Below are 22,979 nucleotides of genomic sequence, written 5' to 3'. Positions count from 1 at the left end.
TCTTTCTCATAAGTCCTTCCACACGTACAATTGTTATTTAATGTGTCCTTCCTGTTCCTCTCAAGCTTCTTTTAATTGTTCAGGAGGAACAAAATTGAATTTTATTTACCAACCTGAAAGTTCAGAATAAACGAGCAGGAGAGTAAATAAACTGTCTTCTTAGGTAAATGATTCTTGATTATGTTCAAAACCTCTTGACAAAAGGTTGCCATGTATAGGTATTGCTAGGACATCTAATTATCACCAGCTCTTGGTTTCAGGGAATTCAGGCTCCGTTATCAGAGCTCATGCCTAGTGTAATAGGCTGAATGATGACCCCCAAAGAGGTCCATGTCCTAATGCCTGGAACCTGTGAGTATGTAACCCTACATGGCAAAAGGAGGTCCATGATTCTAGATTAGCCAGACGGGCCTAGGGTGATTACAAGAGTCCTTACAAGAGAGGGGCAGGAGGGTTCAAACCAGTCATAAAATATGTGAGGACAGAAGCAAGAGATTGGTGTGACGTGAGAAGGGGGTAAAAGCCAGGGAATACAGGTAGCCTCTAGAAGCTGAAAAAGGCAGCGAAACAGATTTTCCTCTCAGAGCCTCCAGAAACAACCACCTCTGCCAACGCTTTGATTTTAGTCCAGGAAAACTGATTTGGGGTTTCTGACCTCCTGGACTCTAAGATAACAAATTTGCATTGTTCTAAACCTCTCAATTTGTGGGCGTTTGTTACAGAAGCAATAGGAAACTAATGTATCCAAGGAACTCTCATCTTTAAAACACTGCTTAAAAGAAGGTAGGAATGGAATAAAATGGGCATACATTTTGAGGCCAGGATAGTGACTTCATATCTAAGTGTGGATCCTTCCAGCTGAGCAGTAATCTTGATGTCTCTGAACTTCTTTGCTACTGAAATGGAGTTAGTACCTTTATCACAGGTTATTGTGTGAGACTAAAATGAAAATATACTAAGCCAAGGCGTCATACTTATGGTATTTGTATATGTTCGTTTCTTATCCTTTGCCCTTATTTGACATTCACAGAACTATAGTTCAGATGCAGTATGGGACTCTTAGGGCAATACTACCATCATGCAATCAGTGGGGGTTTCTGTGTAAGGAGATGAGATTTATTCTACAAATTTGAGTGTTTACATTGTATAATAAATTGTATTAGGTGTACAAAATGATGCGCATGATAAAACTTTATTCAGACAGTATGAAACTGCTTTTGGAAAATTAACATGATAAGTGTGTGTGGAATGAATTGGTAGAATGTGAGGATAAGGGCAGGTGGGCGAGTTAGATGTATAGCGTAGTGGTCTACGAATGAGATGCCAAGGGTTTGGACGAGGGCGATCGTAGAGGGATGGAAGAGTGAGCATCAGTAGTGTGGTGCCTGTGAAGAAGGGATGGGACAGAGAGGGTCAAAGGACCAGATTTCAAACCCAGTGCCCGAAAGAATGGTGTTCCCACGTGTGATCACGGTAATAACAAAAGAAAAGCAAGTTTGGGGAAGTCAGTAGGATAAGAAAGTTTAGGGGTACACAGTATGTTGACACGGTTTTGATTAAGTTTCCTGTCAATTGGAGGTCACAGCATTTTGACAGCATACCACAAGACAACACAGCTTTTACATCTATATGAAGCCTCTCTATTAACTTAAGAGAACTATTGCTGTCTACCCTTCACTACTAAAGGTAGGAGAAAAATAATTAAATAAGAATTTAATTCTAGTACTTGCATAATTTAAGTGAAAGAATAACATTTTATTTTGGTGCAAGTTCTAGACGGTGTTTATATTTTTTAAAAATATGCTGAACTGATTGTGTGACATCCAAGTGAGGATGTTATGAAGTATTGGGGGAAAAACAATAACAGTTGAAATAACGAACACTTGAAATGTATCAGAAACCTCCTAAGTGTTCCGTCTCTGGTCATAATTCTGTGAGGTGGACAAGAGTTTCATCCTCATTTTACACATGAGGAAACTGAGACTCAGGTTAAGTAACCTGATCGAGGTTGCATAACTAGAAAGTGATATGGACGGAGCGAGCTTGAGTGGTGGGACTTGATATTTGAGAAGCGGTGACAGTTAAACATGTAACATTTCGTTTAACAAGGGAAACAGCACAGAAAAACAGAGCAGAGAACCGAGGGCTTAACTATTTATTTAGTCAATAAATATTTAAGTATGTTTGTAACTCTGTATGTAGAGCAACACTTACATGAACGGGGGAAGAGGACAGAGCACAGTAAGTCAGAGAAAGGCTAAGGACCCAGAGTGGTATGGAATTTCCTTTAAGAACGCTGCTCACAGCATGTTGGGGCGAAACAAGGATGATCAAGAATGTCAGATGATAAAGAGAGGTTGAGAAGAATGAGGAGAAATAAAATACCGGAATTTGCCAAGGTGTCACTGGGAGAACAGACAGGACCATCAGGCTTGAGGTTCATGAGTGAGGCACTGATTACAGGTCCATATTATGTCCCTATTCAAATTCTAAGGGGAAAAGAAGGATCATGATTCTTATTATTATTTTTACAATTGTCTTTCTAGATTTAAATAATAGGCTTATAAAAGCAGTTTATTTGGGGGCTTAATAATTTACCATTTGTTTCTTTTTGTAAATAAAAGAGAAGAGAAAATTACATATTTCAATTCTGCTTTGCTTCAGATCGCTGCTATATGAGGTGCAATTTATAAAGCAATGAGCCTGAGCTTTGTATGGTTCATAAATTACTTCTGAGAACATTCTAAAGGAGAAGTTTGAAATGTGTTGCTCAGTGGCAGCGCCACTGAAATGTGTCTGATCTCCCATAGTGGCTGCTTAGAAATGTAACGCTTGTTTGGATGTTTAGTTCTTAGTATGCTTGTTGACAAATCAATCACATTACTTGCTAGTCACGTCTCATGATTGTATATCCTAAGTGTACTTTTTTGTTATCTTAGAATACCAAGTCACTGAGATAGTCAAAGAAACATCTGCCTCAGTAAAGTGAAATATTTAGAAGTTTACAAGCTTTTGAAGCAAGCAAAATGGTCTTTTATGTTTTAAAAGTTAAATACCATTTTATATTTTAATGGATTCATATACCTAAATTAATTAGAATTAAATTTGAATATATGATAGAAATGAGTAAAGCTAAATGTATTCTCCAAATCGAAAGATCAGATTCTCTTTTTTCTTTGGCAAAAAGTATTGAATGCCACATTATAGTCTCATAGTCTTCATAATATCTGTTATTAATTGATTCCTTGTGAGTGTTCTTTAGCTGACAACACAGAGAAAAGTAACCATTGAAATGACTTTTTTACCTTCGTGTTTCAAATTTCTGTGTTGCCATCTTGTACACACGGCATCTGACTTTTCCAATGAGCTAAACTTCCCTTTGCTCACTATCTGATAGAGTTTAGTATTCAATACAAAAATAGGTAGGGCAGGATAGCAGTCATGGGAGATAGTAATAAAACTAAGCATTATAGGTTTTAAAAGAATATTTCAACTGGAATCTACATACATCTTTGGCTAAAAATATTTTGTTCACTTTTTGTAGCCTAACAAAATGTTCAAGACATTTTAGTAGGGAGTACCACAGTCTGGGTAGCAGAATTTTGACATAATGAGAAGAATAATTCTCTGTACATTTTAATTTTAAAATATACAATAGAAAGAAGTTTCTAAGGTGTTCCTTGTGTTTGAGGGCACTAATTCCTAAAAAGAAAGGATGAAACACAAATTTGGGCTATGTATATCTAAACTGAAACAAATACATTTCAAGCATAGCATACAATATCCTGTACTATTTTATAAGGCAATGATTTCATTTGTTTTATTATATATTACTAGAATCAATTATCTAAGCCATGATATAAATTAAAGTTTACTTAATTCTCTTATTTCAGCCAGATTCAAATTCCTGCTAGGGATAACTTGACCCATCCTACTTATCAGTTATCCAGGAAAAAAAAAGGAAAAAGGCAAATAAAATTCTCACCAAGCCAATCAACTTTCTTCCTCAATACATAAAAAGATTATTTTTATTTTTTTTTCTTAATCACATATTTCCCCTTGCAAAATAATTTGCCTTCATGAATACTATATGTGTGTGTATATACATATATATATGCGTATATATCCATATATATTTTAACTTTTAAATGTTAAAAAAAGAGTTTCCTTTCCTAGAATGGAACATTTCCTTTCCTACAATGGAGAAGAAAAAAAAGACAATGAAAAGCTATCCACTCTTTGTAGCAAGTATTAGTAAAATATCTGACTAAGTACTTCATGATATTCAACCATTTAATTTGTTGACAGGCTGAATGGGTTGCTCTTAATTTGCAGATCACTGCTGGAAGAACTCTCTTTTCAATATTATAAAGTAGGCAGGAAGTCATCAAATATGTGCACTGCTGGGAATCAGACAGTAGCAGACGTCTTCCATTGAATTCATCACTTTGACTACTTGAGCCTTTTAATCTTCTGATCATTGGTGCTTAGGCTTTACTTATAGACTGGCTGCAGGAAATTCAGAAATGTCATACGTACATTAAGTTTCAATCAGTTGATTTTTAGACAGTATGCTTTACGCAAAAGGGTATTATATGGAGTTGTTAACCTAGACGATATTACAATGAGTATACTTTCCAGAGCACTGGTTTCTCTTTGCTTATCCAGTAAGTCCAGAATCCTTAGCATGGCAGTATGTAAACCATTTCTCTAAAACACAGATTTTTTTTTCCCCCTCAGGCAAACTGATTTCCTGTATTCCCTGAGGGTGCCTCTGCATTCTATCCATTCTATTCTTCGTGGAATTTTTTTCTACTTGGAATTCTCTATCCATTTTTTGTCTTCTGAAATATCACTAAAGCATAGCTTAAAATTTGCCTTTACGTAGAAGCCTTTGGTATTCTCCAAAGAACCATCCTATCATTCACCTTCAGTTGGTAGCACTGCGACGCTACTAGTATCCTGTTTCCTACTCGTCACACTCTGTGTCCCAGTCTTATTTTCTTGTCTGAGGCAGAGATAAAGTTTTGTACATCTCACAGAACATGGCATAGTACCTTGCCCTCTAAGAATGCCCCCTGAATATTTGTAAAAAGAATGAAGTGAGATGGATATGGTAGGAAACCATGTGTAAATCTAAGGGACATACTGAAAATATTAAAGAACCCACAAATAACAATGAAGAGGCAGTTAATAAATAAAATAATTAATGATAGTGATTGCCATTAGTAGGCCTCTTCTGTATGCCAGATAGTGTATATAGCTTTACACAGGGTGTTCAAGTTCATTCTTAAACAAGTTCTAAGTTTCTCATTCTATGTGTGAGAAAACAAGCTAAAAAGTCAGTTCTTTCTTTCCAAAAGTCATTTGATTTAAGCAATGGGGTAAGGACCTAAACATGGCCTTAAGTGATTCCAAAACCTATGTTCTTTCCTTGCACGTAGTTTAAAATCTCAAACTATATTCACCCTTTTCTGTGAAGGTATTTGTTGTAAGTTTAAAGGAACAAAAGTATCAAGCATTATTCTGATGACCTATGATATTACTATTTAATGGAAGTTGTGTCTGTGGGAATAATATAATGAACAGTTTTGTTCAGGATCATATCTGAATACTCTTATTTGTAGGCCCAGATATGGTAATAAATATATAATTGGAAGAGTATATGAGATACAACTTTAAAATAAGATTTATGCAGACTTATTAGGCAGGCTTTCAAGTTTTGCAATGACATAAGTGGAGTAGTGATTATGATTTATTTCAAAAGAAGCGCTAACCCAGCATCAACCCAAACTTAGTGGGACTAGGGAAAGAAGTGAAGGGGGTGGATATAGAGCACATACTCTTTTACAATTTTAAGAGTATGATTTCACACATTTAATGCCTTGGTTACATGGGGTCTCTTAGTAAACTAAACACACACACCCACAAGTACCATATATTATCTCGTGTCTGTTCCAAATTTTGCAGCTCATTCTTTATTCCAACATCTCCTCCCTTGTCAGCATTTCCCTGATTTTTTTTGGTGGGGTCAGTCCTAAGTTTCCTACATATATTCCAGCATAAATTAGACATCATTTGTTCTCTTTATTTGATAAAGTTTCTAAATTAGAAGAAAACAAATGTTAGGTGACCTTTCATGATATGATCATACAAGTAGGTTATACTCATTGTTCTATGAAAAAATGTAGGTTTTTCCCAACATTCAGTTCGAAAACTAAAATGGGAGACTGTTGGTAGAAATCGCTTCATAAATTGTGTTTTATCTGGACCTCAAAACCATACAATCACTATTGATTATCTGCACTTTAAAGATTATAAACTGAAGCTCACAACATACATTAATATTTTTACTTATGACTACACAAGTAGTAAATTTCTTAAATTAATAACGGCTGGATCTTGGATTGAAGCTCAGATGTCTCTAAATCTAAATATGTCTTCTACTACACTTCTGATGAGCAGTTCTCTGTTTTAAAATAGAGCCTAGATTAGCAAAGGGCATGCAGACTCAAAGACAATGCTATATATACAGGAAGTCCATCTTTTTATAACCACAGTGTGTTCAGGGAGCCATATGTTAAAGTAGTTCACTCTTTCCACACGATTAATGATATAATTTTGAGTTATATTTTAAACCATACAGTATGTTTTATTTTACTTTTTAAAAAGTTTTTTATTCTGACACAATTATAGAGTCACAGGATATTATAAAGGTAAGACAGAGAGGTCCCATATACCCTTCACTCAGTCTTCCCCACTGCTTGCATCTTACATAATTATAACACATTGTCAGAGCCAGCAAATTGACATTGGTACACGTGTGTTTAGTTCTGTCATTTATCACATGTAGATTCATGTAATGACCATTGCCATCAAGACACAGAACCTCAATGATCTCCCTCATGCTTCCCCATTACAGTCCTCCCCTCTGCATCATCTCTAATCCCTGGGGATTAGCAATCTGTTTTCATCTCTCTTTTTTGTCTTTTGATAATGTTACATTATCATACATATATGAAATCATACAACATGTGACCTGTGATGTCTGGCTATTTTCACATAGAAAATGTCCTTGAGACCCACCCACATTCTTCTGTTATGTGTTCCTTTTTATTGATGAGTAGTATTCCATAGTATGGATGTGCCACTGTTTACTTGACCATTCACCTATTGAGGGACATACTGATTGTTTAGAGTTGTTGGTCTATTGTAAATAGAACTGTTACGAACATTTGTGTGCAGGTTTTTGTGTGGACATAAGCTTTCATTTATTTGGAATAAATGCTGAGGATTGCAACTGCTGGGTCATATGGTAAGTGCATGTGTATGTATATGTGTACAGATATATACATTTACATATATATGTATATACATACATACACACATATTTTTAAAAGAAATAGGCAAAATATTTACAGATAAATATTTTATTTTCCACCTGCAATGTATGAGCTATCTAGTATTTTTGCATCCTCACTTGCTTTTAGTTTTGTCACTGTTTTTTGTTTTATCTGTTTTAATAGGTATGTAGTGCTAACTTATCATGGTCTTAATTTTAATTCTCTAATAGCTAGTAGTGTTGAGCATCCTTTCATGTGCTTAGTTACAATCTGTATATCCTCTTCAATGAAGTACCTCTGCATGTGTCTTGCCCATTTCCTAATTGGACCACTATTTATTTTTTAAAAACTGTTGAATTTTGAGAATTATGTATATCAGATATGAGTCCTTTGTCAAATATGTAGCTTCCAGATATTATTTCCTAATAATATTTCAGCCTCTTACTAGGGTCTTTCACAGAGCAAAAGTTTTTGATTTTAGTGCAGTCCAATTTATTAATGTTTTTCTTTTATGGATGTGCTTTTGGTGTTGTTTTTAAGAAATTTTCCCCAAGTCCTAGGTTTTAAACATTTTCTCCTATTATATTCTAAACAATTTAGACTTTTATGTTTTACATTTAATTCTATGATCAATTTAGAGTGCATTTTTATATAAAGTGGAAGTTTAGATGTAGGTTTTTATTTTGTTTTGTTTTGTTTTGTTTTTGCCTATGGATATACGATTGATAGTTTCGTTGGGATAGAATTTAGGCTGAAAAACATTTTCCCCTGTAATTTTGATCGTATTGCTACATAGTCTGCTTCCATCAAATGTTGCCGATGACTGATACCATAGAATTCTCATTTCTTTATATTTTTATTGCTGGATTCATGAAGTAGTTTGATGCTGTTACTTAGTGTGGTTCTGTTTCATTCACCAAATAAGCTGGACACATGATTAATTATTTCAGTGTGGAGCTTATGTTCTTCAGATCTGGAAGTTTTTCCTTCATTATTTTCCAATAATTTCTTCTTTTAAAGTTTTTTTTTCATTTTTTTTTCTGGACTTTCATTTACCAAGTATATTGTGAACATCTTGAGATTTATATTTATATAAATAATTTCTACTTCTATTTCTATATTTGGCCTTTTTCCCCCACTGTGAATCTTTAGTCTAAGATTCTGCTTCATCTGCCCTGATGCGTGATCATTTTTTTTTTTGCAACATATAAGTTTCCTAAATTAAAAAAAATATATATTTTTTACTCAAGACCCTTCTCCAAATATCTTTGTTATTGTGGATATATGCAATATTTATTCTTTTACTATTATTTCAAAATGGTTTCTTGAGGGAGAAGCAATAAATATATTTTCAATCTGTCATTTTTTAACAAAAATTAGAAACAATTTTATATCCATTTTTTAAAGTCTAAAATAGTAAATATTTTTCATTATTATTTTCATTTTTTCCTACATCATTGTAATTTTTGAGCCTATGAATGTAATGATTTCATGGAATTAGTAGCCTATCAATTTAATGATTTCAGGTATTTATCAAGTACCTGTAACTTAATTTTTCATAGCTACTTTTACTATGCCACTTATTAGGTATTTAAGTATGTCTGATTTTCTGAACAGTATATATTAACATACAAAAGAATAAAATTGGACCATTATCTCACACCAGATATACAAGTATCAACTCGATGGATTAAAGACTTAGACACAAGACCTGAAACTATAAAACTACTAGAAAAACAAAAAGAAAAGCTTCTTAACATTGGTATTGGCAATGATTTCTTGGATATGACACCAAAAGCACAGGCAACAAAAGCAAAAATAGACAAATGGGATTGCATAAAACTAAAAAGCTTCTGGACATCAAAGAAGACAATGAACAGAACTAAAAGGCAACCTACAGGATAGCAGAAAATATTTACAAATCATATATCTAATAAGGGGTTAATAACCAAAATATATCAAAAACTCATACAGGGACTTCCCTGGCGGTACAGTGATTAAGACTCCACACTTCCACTGCAGGGGGCATGGGTTTGATCCCTGGTTGGGGAACTAAGATACCACATATCATGTGGCACAGCATAAATACATACATACATACTCATACAACTCAATAACAGATAAAGTAACCTGATCTAAAACATGGGCAAAGGACATGAATTGACATTTCTCAGAAGAAGACATATAAGTGGTCAACAGGTACATGAAAGGGTGCTCAACATCACTATTGAACAGGAAAATGAAAATCAGAACCACAGTGAGCTATCATGTCACACCTGTTAGGATGGCTATTATCAAAAACAAAAGATAACAGGTGTTGAGGATGTGGAGAAAAGGGAACCCTTGTACACTGTTGATGGATATATAAACTGGTACAGGCACTATGAAAAACTGTATGGAGTTTCCTCAAAAAATTAAAAATACAACTATCATTTAACCCAGATATATATCCAAAGGGCATGAAATCTTGATCTCAGAGAGATATCTGCACTCCGATGTTCATTGCAGCATTAGTGACAATAACCAAGCTATGGAAACAACCTAAATGTCTGTTATGTCTGTTGATGGATGATTGATATATATATATATATATATATATATATATATGTGTGTGTGTGAAAAAAATATATATGGCTGAATGATATTCCAGTATATTTATTTAACAAAGAAGGAAATCCTGGATTTGTGACAGTATAGATGAACCTTGATGGCGTTGAGCTAAGTGAATAAGTCAGACACAGAAAGACAAATACTATCTGATTTCATTTATATATGGAATCTGAAATAGTCAAACTCATAGAAGCAGTGAGTAGAATGGTGGTTGACAGCGGTGGACACCAGGGGTAAATGGGGAGATTTTGGTCAAAAGGTACAAAGTTTCAGTTATGTAAGATGAATTTGTTCTGGCGAGCTCACGTACAGCATGGTGACTATAGTCTGTAAAGTGTTCTTACAACTTGCTGAGAGGGTAGACTTTAAATGTTCTCACCACACAGACACACAAAGAAAGAAAAAGGTAACTGTATGATGCTGGCTATGTTAATTAGCTTAATTGTGGTGATCATTTCACAATGTATACCTATATCAAAACATGAAGTTGTACATTTTAAATGTATACAATTCCTATTTGTCTAGTATAACTCAATAAAGCTGAAAAAAATCAGTTTAAACACATCCACATTTATTTAAAATAATAAATTTTTTATCAGATCACCTGTAGCTTTTTGATCCAGGAGCAAGGAAGAAAGTAAATTGTGTCAAGTTTGCACTGCTACACGCAGCCAGATTAAACAAGAATGCGGAACCCCTATTTACCCAGGGCTACACGTGCTCTACTTTAAGTGACCTTGGTGGTATGGCCAAACGTACACGTCCACTATAAGTATTAGCTATTACTATATATATAGGAATCAATACAATCTGCTATATTATAATCACCAATTAATTACCAAAATAAATCTCAAAGCCAAATTGCCAGTTGTTACATACCTCCTTTCTGGTTATCCCTCAGCTCATCAAATTCAATGTGTCAAAAATGAATTACTCACTTACCATCTTCTATCATTGATCTTCAATTTTTGCTTATTCCTATACTATACTCTCAGTATCTGAGATGTAAACTTTATAGTTATAATTAATGTTACATCACATGAAGATAATATATTATCAGATCTCATTTAGTCATCACTCACATTTATGTATAGCTCTCAAGTCTGCCAACATGACCCAAGTAACGAACTAAACTAACACGTCTGTCTTCACTGACTGTGATGCTATCTCCAGATTCTTTCCAACACATCCTATATATCTTAGAAGAGTCTTACTGAAAACAGATATGATCTCATTATTTTCTGTCCTAAGACCTTATATGTCTCTCTGTTACTTCCTAAACTATGTGTAAACCTCTTTGGATGACTTTCAACATCTTCCACAATCTGGTTTCAGTCTGATTTTCTAGATTTTCTTCCAAAGCTTATTGTCTCAAAGTAGACTGTGCTTTAGGAAAACTATTTTTTCCCACTTTAATTTATTCATTTTATACCTTTGTCCATACTTTAACCTCCCTCTGGAATTGCTCAAACTGCACCATCTTTAATTTTCTAAATTCTGCCCATGAATCAAAGTTTGGCTTACACACATTCCTGTCTCTGATCCACAGAGCTGGGAGTGATCTTGTTGCTCTGAACTTTCATAGACTCTACAAAATATGTAATCACTTACTAATTTGTGAACTTCCATTGTCTCTCCTTCTAGACGTTTTTTTACCCATGAAGTTCGGGTTTCATTCAGCTTTGAATTTCTTCTCAGAACTTAGCAAACCGCTTGATACATAACAACAGAATTGGTTGACATGTAATATTAATAGCGTTAGATGTAAAATTCAATAGAATAGAATAAATAACTTGAACAATTTTATTTCTCCCTCAACAGCTAGGGAGACTTTCATGGCAACATGGCTTTAACTTACCATGAATGTATCTGCAAGATGGAATTTATCACTGAGTTAGAATAACTCTGCTTGAATAAACAAGCTCCTATACCTAGTCCTGTTCATAATGTGGAAAAGGCAAAGAACATCTATCCTGAATATGCAGATTTTTGGAGTTTGGGGCAAGATTCAATTTTTGTACTGTTTCCTGTCTCTGCTGACCTTTCCTCATTTGTATTATGGCCTCAGGCAGCAAGATTATAGCACAAAGATTTGGCTACAGTTTTACATTAATTGCACGACACACCTCATTTGAGAAACATCTCTGCTTTATAGAGTCCATTAATTGCCTAAATACTTTAATTCCTCAGAAATGTTTTCTTCAAATCAGAGTAACAGGTGGAAACACAGTTTTATTTTTCTTATGTAAGCTGCAGTTTGCATAGATACTTTTTTTCCCCTTAACAATAGCCAGCAGATAAATTAAAACATATTTCCACATTTTACACTTTTCAGAAATAGACACTGAGAATCAGAAACAGTCAAAATGTTGCTTTGATAAGCAGGAGACCTGGTTAATCTCAGGGTAACGGCCTTGAGAAGCAAAATTAAAAATATAATAATGTATGTTCTTCATGAAGCTGACATATATCCAAAGGGAAAAACAGACTAGGTAACTGGATTTTGTGCTCACACTAATGGGATCAGTCAGTCCTGTATGTTTTAGTTGCCCATTATCTACTTTGTTCACTGAATTTAGTGAGGTGCTATCATTTATTTCCAGTTAGACCTAAAGATATGAAGCCACTAACTGTCCATGTGAAATTTGTTAATATTAGTGATTTATTGGATCAAATAACTTTTACCTGTGTCATTCTGGTAGAGATTAACTTCTGAATCTTTTTGTTTAAAAGGAGACAAAAATGGCTCATGGAATTGTCATAAGAATTGATCTATTTGAAATTATGTAAAATTGCATAATGCTTTACAAATAAATTTAATCATATTTATAATGTGAAATATGAGATCCTATTAATATCAAACTTTAATCTTTTCATATCAATAAATAGATTTCTTGAGCACAGTAGCTAGTGTCTGCAAATTATTTCATGATTTATGTAATCAATGCACAATTAAAGTTTGGATTGTTTCCCCTTTTTCACTATTGAAGATAATACTGTGATGAACATTCCTGTGTGGACATGTTTTATACATATGTCCTTATATCAGTGTAAATTCCTAGAAATGAGATTGCTGCGTCAAATTCTATGCACAATTTATATTTTGATACTTCCTGTCAAACTTCACATTAGAAACTTTTTGCCAACTTGCATTTACACAAATAGCATTTCCCTCAAATTTTTGTACAGTGAGTTTTTATTATTAAATCTTTGTCATTCTGATTGAAGAAAGCAATAAAATACCATAGCATAAGCAATGGCCTGTTTTTGTTGAAACTCTTATATGCTACTTGTAAATATGTTTAATTCAGAAAAAAAAGATATTATTAATGGAACTTACTAAGCACTTACATTGTAAGTAATAAACCAACTAATTTCAGGAAAGTGATAACCATCTGTGTTTAAATTTGTCTCCAATTTTTTTTACCTCCAATTTTACAAATTGAGTTCATAATATGAAATTGTATAATATGTAATAATACATAATGTGAAATTAGTGTTAATTTCAATAGATCTGCATCATTGTGTAGGCATTCATTTTTTTAAATTGAAGATATTGTATTTTATTTTGCATATGGGATATAGTCACATTGGCAATTACTTGGATTTTACTCATCAACCTTCTTTGTTGATTGTTTGGTTAGCCAGTACAAAGCACATACATATATTTAGTACTTATAAAGTTATTTCTCTTAGCCATCTCAAAGTTGACTTGACTCAAAGCTGTATTTTTAAGGTGTAGAAATTGATTCACTTAGTTCATAAAACTGACAAGATATAGAGTTAATATTGGAACGCAGGTTTGTCCAAAAGTTTTGCGGAAGTCTAATTTGCACTCTGCCTATCCCCATCCAGTCCAATAATCCTGGCTATAACACCACTATTTATCTCATTACTGTGTATTTTTTTAACATCTTTATTGGAGTACAATTGCTTTACAGTGTTGTGTTAGTTTCTGCTGTATAACAAAGTGAATCAGCTATATGCATACGTATATCCCCATATCCCCTCCCTCTTGTGTCTCCCTCCCACCCTCCCTATCCCACCCCTCTAGGTGGTCACAAAGCACCAAGCTGATCTCCCTGTGCTATGCGGCTGCTTCCCACTAGCTATCGGTTTTACATTTGGTAGTGTATATATGTCAATGCCACTCTCTCACATTATCCCAGCTTACCCTTCCCCCTCCCCGTGTCCTCAACTCCATTCTCTACATCTGCATCTTTATTCCTGTCCTTCCCCTAGGTCCTTCAGAACCGTTTTTTCTTTTTTTTTTTAGATTCCATATACATGTGTTAGCATATGGTATTTGTTTTTCTCTTTCTGACTTGCTTCACTCTGTATGACAGTCTCTGGGTCCATCCACCTCACTACAAATAACTCAATATCGTTTCTTTTTATGGCTGAGTAATATTCCATTGTATATATGTGCCACATCTTCTTTACCCATCCATCTGTTGATGGACATTTAGGTTGCTTCCATGACCTGGCTATTGTAAATAGTGCTACAGTGAACATTGTGGTACATGTCTCTTTCTGAATTATGGTTTTCTAAGGGTATATGCCCAGTAGTGGGATTGCTGTGACGTATGGTAGTTCTACTTTTAGTTTTTTAAGGAACCTCAATACTATTCTCCATACTGGCTATATCAATTTACATTTTCACCAATAGCACAAGAGGGTTCCCTTTTCTCCACACCCTCTCCAGCATTTATTGTTTGTAGATTTTTTGATGATGGCCATTCTGACCCATGTGAGGTGATACTTCATTGTAGTTTTGATTTGCATTTCTCTAATGATTAGTGATGTTGAGCATCTTTTCATGTGTTTGTTGACAATCTGTGTATCTTCTTTGGAGAAAGGTCTATTTAGGTCTTCTGCCCATTTTTGGATTGTTTTGTTTGCTTTTTGGATATTGAGCTGCATGAGCTGCTTGTATATTTTGGAGATTAATCCTTTGTCAGTTGCTTCATTTGCAAATATTTTCTGAGGGTTGTCTTTTCATCTTGTTTATGGTTTACGGTTTCCTTTGCTGTGCAAAGCTTTTAAGTTTCAATAGATCCCAATTTTTAAAAAATTATTTTCATTTCTCTAGGAGATGGGTCAAAAAGGATCTTGCTGTGATTTATGTCATAACTTTTGTTTCATCAAGTGATACAACATAAAAAGGAATATCATCATTTTAAAGTCATCCCCAGCATTTTTCTAATCCAGTCCCACAAAGCCTATCCAGATTTGTCAGTCCATGTAGACAACAGTCATTCTATATTCTTTGTACTAGAGTTGTAATAGTTATAGGATATATACCTTTTATTATTGATTATTTACCATAGACTAGCCGTGTTTTATTTCTACAGTGTAATAAATTGTCACAATCCTCCATGTAGAATATTACTTCTTTTTCACAAAATCACCTAAGAAGATCCATATTCTTTCTTCAAGATCCGTCTTTAGTTAATCAAAGCAAAATGCTTGGTATCACAAGGTAATTGAAAACTAAAATAGAAAGATATACAAGTTAGGACACCTTTATTCACAGAAATAGTGCAACTTAAAGACAGAAGAGGCAAATTTTATCCCTATTATCACAATTTTTTTAAAGACTTTATTTTTTAAGAGTGGTTTTAGGTTCACAGCAAAATTGAGAGAAACATACAGAGACTTCCCGTATACCCCCTGCCCTACACATGCACAGCCTCCCCCATTATCAACATCCCCCACCAGACTGGTACCTTTGTTACAAGTGACGATTGAAAAATCTGCACTGATACAACATAATCATCCAAAGTCCATAGTTCACCTAGGTTTCACTCCTGGTGTTGTGCATTCTATGGGTTTGGACAAACGTATAATGACCTGTATCCATTATTATGGTATCGCACAGTATTTTCACTGCCCTAAACTTTTTCTGTACTCTGCCTATTCATCCCTCACCCACCCAATTCCTGGTAGCCACTGATCTTTTTACTGTCTCCATAGTTCTGTCTTTTGCAGAATGTCGTATACTTGGAATCATACAGTATCCAATTGGATTCTTTCACTTAGTAATATGCATTAAGGTTCCTCCATGTCTTCTTGTGGCTTGATAGCTCATTTGTTTTTAGTACTGAATAATATTTCATTGTTTGAATGTATTTATGCATCTACTGAAGGACATCATGGTCGCTTCCAAGTCTTGACAGTTATGAAGAAAGTTGATATAAACATTCATGTGCAGGTTTTTGTGTGGGTATGTTTTTAACTCCTCTGGATAAATACCAAGGAGCCCAAGTGCTCCTAGTATGTTCAGTTTTGTAAAACAAACAAACAAACAAACAAATTCTCTTCCAAAACGCTGCACCATTTTGCATTCCCTCCAGCAATGAATGAGAGTTCCCGGTGCTCCACATTCTTGCCTGTATTTGTTGTCAGTGTTCTGGATTTTGGCCAGATATTAGGACAGGTGTGCAGTGGTATCCTGTTGTTTTAATTTGCATTTCTCAGATGACATGTGATGTGGAACATCATTTCATATGCTTATTTGCCATCTGTGTATCTTCTTTGGTGCGGTGTTGGTTAAAACCTTTGGCCTATTTTAATAGTCAAGTTGTTTATTTTATCATTAATTTTTAAGAGTATTTTTGATAACAGTCCTTTTATCAGAATTGTCTTTTGCAAATATTTTCTCCCCGTTTGTGACTTGTTACTTGTCTTCTTATTCTCTTGGGAAATGATTTTTCAGAGCTTCCGAAATCTCACTTTCCCAATCTATTCTTAGAAATATCAGTTTCCTATAATTTCAATATAGCTACTGAATAATTACCTGTGACTAAGGTATTTGTTGGCATGGGAAAGATTTTGTAGGCTTACCTTTCGCGAGATTTGATATAACTTATTTTTCAACGTTAAAGTTAAAAGGGATAAATAGTTTTTAATAAATATAGATGGAGCCAATATATTTTTTTCTGTGGGTGGAAGTTCTTAAAAGTTAAAATTTTATAAATATATATACTTCTGTGATATTTTTGGTTTTTTATGCGTAGATTTCCAAGTGCAACATAATCATTATTTCCATTTTCCCAATGTGAAATTCACATCAAGGTGAAATACTATTCCAAAGGGAACAGCATATCATGTTTTTGACTTTTAGTTCAATTTTACAACCAGTGCAACATGAAATCACTGCTAAGTGCAGCTACTAATGCCTTATCCTTCTGTGAAATATATCTCTTTCAAAAAGAAACCTAAACAAGGGGAAAATTATACCAAATGTAGACCAATAATCAAACTGAACTGAAAATTCTTCTAGGGAGAAAATTATTTAAGTAGAATAATTGTAAAATTATTCTTGCAGAATTTGTCATCATCCTAGGGCTTTACCAACTTCTTTTGAACCTAGATGTAACTATATATAGTTGGTCACAAGACTCACTGATCTTTTAATATTAAAACTCTCTACGCTAATTTCCTGACATTATGACTGTACAGAAATATACATGTGTCTGTGGAAATAATTATTGCATGTATATCATTTCTATCTGTATTTAGCTATATATTTGCTTTTCTTTATCAATTGTGGTATTTCTTAGGAACGAATAATGAAACATGATACAAACATTGACATGAGGCAAAATTGGTTTTTAACAATCAGGTTTTCCCTACAAGCTACCTTTTTTTTGGTATAAATTCCATATCATAAGGCCATGAATCTCCTAATAAATAACTTGGTAATGATCGCTGGGCTGTGCATGTCTAAGGCTTCCACCTGACTTTTTTCTATCCTAAATATGCATTCTGTTTACATCATCCCAATAACTATTTGAATAATCTTCAATAAATTCATCCACACCACTTTAAGGCTGATGATTTTCAAATCTTCATTTGCAGCTCAGACCCTTCTTCTGAGCTTCTTATCCTTTTATCTCTACTTAAAATTTCTGCAAACTTATAAACATGTACATGCTATCACCTTTGCCCTCTATCTATATGGCTCTTTCTTTCATAATTTCTATTTCAGTCAGTTTTTCTGTCATTTACTCAGTGACCTGAGCAAAAAGCAATCCAGAGTCATTTTAGACTCTTCCCTCTCTCTCACCACATCTTGTATAGTTTCTTGTTATCTCTTGATTCGTCATTTCATCTTCTCTTTGCTTTCATTAGTCTAGTACAGCTCTTGTCTGGTATTCCTACCCTGTTCACCTGGAGTCCTCCCTCGCCTTCCTAAAGGCCACGCTCCGTGACACAACACAATTCATCTTCCTGAAAAGTAAATCTGAGATGATGTTGGTGGCTGACCAGATGTCATGCAAATGAATGCAATTTCCTTCACAGCCAACTTTTATGCAAAGGCAGAGGGAGGCAGCTGCCTCTACAAGGTAAAGCGAGGAGTGACTGAAGTTTCATCTTAAACTTCTGTCTGCAGAACCATCACTGTACCTGAAATTTCCAAATTCCTCATTCTTTGTGTTAATAAATTGAAGTCTCATTTTAAAATGCAATACTTGTTTTTTGAAATCAACCACTTATTTTGCGCTAGTTTAATTTTACAGAGAAGTTGCAAAGCTAATACAGAGTTTATATAGACCCCTCATCTATTCCACCCTTTCCCTCTTAATGTATTACATTATCATGTAGGTTTATCAAAACTGAGAAGGCAGCATTGGCACATTACTGTTAACTGAACTCCCAGATTTATTCAGATTTCATCTGGTTTCCCACTGATTTCCTTCTTCTGTTCCAGGACCCATTCCAGAATGCCACAATGCCTTTTAGACAGCTCTGATTTTGATAGAGAAAATTAATTGCAGTCTTTGAAAACTTAGTTTAAGACAATTTATTAGATGAATGAGCCGATCACTCTTTATACTCTGAGGAAATGGAGGGAGAGGAGGACAGTAGGAAGAAAAATTTGGAGACAGCGTGTTGGGGTGTTTGAGTGGTCTGCTCTCATGTGAGATCCTGGGCGGGACGGGTATTGGTGGGAGACCCCGAGAAGCCAGGGAACACCCTGAGGACTCTTGATTTAGGAGATGCAAAGTGGAGGGGGAAATGAATAAGGGAGCAAATGAATCATTGCAAACAAATATTTTAATTCCTAGTTTGTTTGAGAATAATATTTATTGATTATATAGATAATGATCAAATTGTTTTGAGTCCAAACCCAGAATGGGAAAATATTTGAAGAAAAAATTAAAAGCATATATACCATTGACTAGAACTGCAAATCTACAAATGTCTTAAGAGATCCTTTGCGTGGCATCTGAAGGAGATACTGGTTTGAGGATGGGAAAATATATTCTGAGTAACTAGTTTGATTACTGTCTTGTCACGATAGGCTTTTCTTCAGCTGCTACAAAGTTTATGATTGACCTTAGGTATTTGAATGTCATGTTTCTATATTCAAATGAATCTTCTCAGGTTCTAAGGGGGGCAAATAGAACTTTCTGGCTGACTCATCTACCTAGGAAGCTGAGGGGAATATCTCTGTGGTTGCCAGTCTCCCTGGAAGCATCAGCTGTGGCCCCTGCAAGGGGCAGGATATTGGATTAGCTGTTCCACTTCTAATTTCCTGGGAACATATTGTGTAGTTCCAAGGACATGATAAGAAAAATCTGCTTTACAGTCCTTTCTGAAAACGAGACATTACAGAAGATTTACCTGCTATAATCTATATGGGTGGGGGAAGGGTTTGTGGATGTAGGTTTGCATTCTGGTGGTTCTATTCTATGTAGTTAGGTTTTCCATTTTAAGATAATATAATGAGCTATTGAAAATGAAGGATTTGTTCAGGCACTGAAAATGAAAAACATTCAAAAAGCACATTATCCTCAAATCAGGACTCTTCTTATTACTGTTTCAGTGTATTTAGGTAGTATTAATGAGAAACTAGTTTGATTTATATTAACTGTGCAGCCTTATAGTACATATTTTAGTTTATCATGTTTATATTATATATGAATATGTAAATAATTCATAAGCAAGCAGTAACAAAGCATAAAAATAAAATCAATAAGGATTTACTCCTTTTGATAGGTGTCAATAACTTTCTTATTTATTTATATTTATAATGTTTAGTACCTAGTTATAATTAGAAAACATCAATGATCAGGATGATTTTTTATTACAGTTGGATTTTATCAATATGCCTCGGGATTAGAAAAGCCTCAGATCATAAAATTTCCACTGTTTCCAGTGAAAATTCAGCCATAATGTCAAATCATTATGTTTATTAGGCGCTTGTCATAATAACATTAATTATAAATTAGATCATTTTATATTCTTGAGAATGGGAAAAGTAATTAATCTGGTAGTTTCATTAGTTGATGAACAGCTTAAAAGTGTTTATTTCTTTTGGAAAATCAAGGTGTATTGTTCTTTCTTCTTCTAAATAACTGCTTAGTACAAAAATGGGTTTAATAGAAATCTAAATTTAAGAGAATAAAATAACGTTGCTATGAATATTGACTTGATTTTATTAATAAACTTTAATATACTTATTTTAAAGATGTAAAGACTTAGCTTAGAATTTGAATATTAGAATTTTTCTTCATTATATGAGACTTCAATTTTAAGATAGATATTTAATTAGATACAAAGAGTCATGATAATATTACCTGTTGTACAGTCTATTCTTTGAAAATATGCTAATTGCAGACTTTACAAAAGACATGGAGATTAAAATCTTTGTAAATCCATAAGCATTGTAATTAGCCTTTATGATTTTTTTTTCTAGCCAGATTTAAAAGCATACACATGATTAATTTAGGATCAACCAAACTGAAAAAGAGTTTTTCAATATTTTTACTCAATTAACTTATTCTAAATTTGCTTTATTTCCTCTCATGCTCTTTCCTATTCTCATTTTTTTTCTGAAATGTCTAATGTAGCAGTAGAAAATTAAATTAACAGTAGAGTAAATCATAAATATCATGTTCTGATGAAGTTTTAAAAGTCCATTGTTTGTAGCCCTGTTTTAGATTACTAGGTTTTCTTACCTGAAAAGCTTGAAGAGATGATTACAACACATCCTTACTCTTCCCTTTATATTTTTTATGCTCTGTGCTACAGAATTAGCATTTACTGTTTCTACTATATGCTGTCCTCTGACTCAACTTCTCATGCAACCATCATCATGTGAAACATTTCATGTGCATATATTCTTGCAAAACATGTATTGCTATGTGTATGCATATACTTTAAATAACTAAATGATGTGTTATATATTTCATTCTGTTTCTTAATTTCTGTCATCAGCATTATGCGTTTTTAAAAGATGCAACCATGCTGCTATGCATCCTTTGCTGTAATAGACTCCACTGTGTTTGTCCCCCTATCTGCCCTATACTCAAATGCTTCCACCTCCCAGCAACCACAGGTATAGCTCAATTGAACATCTTCCTTTGACCTTCATCACCATTTTTTAGATGACAAAACTGAGGCTTGGGGAGTTGAGTAATCTCACCAGGATCGCATGGCTGGGATTAGAACTCAGGCACTCTGCACCCAGATTCCAGCAGTACTCTTACTTCCTCCAGTGCACTGCTCTGATTGAGTAGCCATCTTGTATTATATATTCCAAATAGCCATCTCTAGAAGGACTACACTAGCCCCAACTTTGACCTTGGTACTTAGTTTAAGCAGAATAATTCAGTGATTGATCCATGAATCTAAACTCTACTAGCATTCTAATAAGGTGCACAGTGTGTAATGAAGAGCTAAAAATATTATTTTCTATAGGTCTAGTCAAAACTGAAGTGGAAAAGGAACCACCAATTTTTAAATGCCCACTATGTGTCAGGCATTGTAGCAGAAATTTTATGTTCAGTAATTAACTTTATCCACTTACGTGCCCTATGACGTAGTTAAAATGGCTCTCTTCTAACAAATCAGAAAACCAGCCTCACCGTTGATCATCAACTGAGTCAGAAGTTCAGTCAATATTTGTCAGTCCCCAAAGCTCACATTTTTCTTACTAAACCACAAGGTCTCATTTTAATGAATCCATTCTTTAAAAGAACAAAAATTAAAAGGTGGAGGCAAGTTTGCTTGATGACGCAGGTATTTATCTCATTTTGGCAGATTGCCGACATAGCCTTAAGCAAAGGTTTGTGTGAAATCCTTTCCAAGTACCAAATTCTACATACATTTTCTTTTTTAAAAGAAACCTACAGGAGGCAGCAAAAGTAGAAAATATTAACATATGTTTTAAGAACGAATTGGAGATTCATTTTCCTAGAAAACAAACACATTGAAACTAAAGCCATAAAAAATTTGGAAATGGGATTTCATATATACAAAACCTGTTTGTTGCATGCTTACGGCGGCTTGAGCCTTGCCCTCCTCTGCTTATTGGTGTCCAGATAGATACCCAGATGATGTTAGACCATTATTTCTGTTCCATTTACCTCTAAGTGAAAATGACCTGCAGGTCTTTATGGTGATTATGACAGGGAGTTATTAAGGGTCTATATTCGTTCTTGTCAAAAGGAACATTTTGAAAATTGTTTAACAAAAAACTTTCTCATTTTTTCCAGAGGTAGTTTTTTTCCTGAGCTTGAGCAATGATGAGTGTGATGATGAATCACTATCAGTTTGGGTGTTAGAGTGTCTCCCGAATAATAAATCCCATCAACAAAGACAGAACTAACGTCACCCAAACTAGGAAGTAAATTAACTTTGGCACAGGAGTTTCTTTTACATTAGACATCTCTTTCTCCCCTCATTTCTGCTAGAAGACAAATTCTGGGAGAGGACAGTGTTGCAGAAGGACCAGAACAGAGAGTTGAGCTCAGCACAAACTTCTGACAGGGTTTGCTATTGTAGGAAGGTCAGAGTCCAGCCCCAGGGAGGGGAAAAGTTAGAGGCAGGCTGATGGGGTGAGATCGTGTGATGTCCCTCAAAGCAAACCACATAGGAGACCACTTTGCTTCTTCCCCACAAAGTGTTCATTCAGCTCAGAGGTAATTAGCAGAAGTAATTAATAGTGTTACTTGGAGGATACTGTAGCTGCTTGATTTATTTTCAAATCAAATGGAAAATTGTAGTGTCCCC

The 22,979-nt window shown here is 34.4% G+C and overlaps 1 long non-coding RNA gene across 1 annotated transcript in view; it reads left to right on the top strand.

The window, feature by feature from the left end:
- LOC137212238 (uncharacterized) overlaps positions 1 to 22,979 on the top strand; it is a 541,428-nt gene that overhangs the window by 43,300 nt on the left and 475,149 nt on the right. The gene's annotated exons all lie outside the window — the stretch shown is intronic.

Source organism: Pseudorca crassidens, chromosome 2 (assembly GCF_039906515.1).
Source record: "Pseudorca crassidens isolate mPseCra1 chromosome 2, mPseCra1.hap1, whole genome shotgun sequence".
Classification (NCBI taxonomy): Eukaryota; Metazoa; Chordata; class Mammalia; order Artiodactyla; family Delphinidae; genus Pseudorca; species Pseudorca crassidens.
Note: the sequence above shows the minus strand (reverse complement) of the source record. Positions and strands in the feature narration are given on the sequence as shown.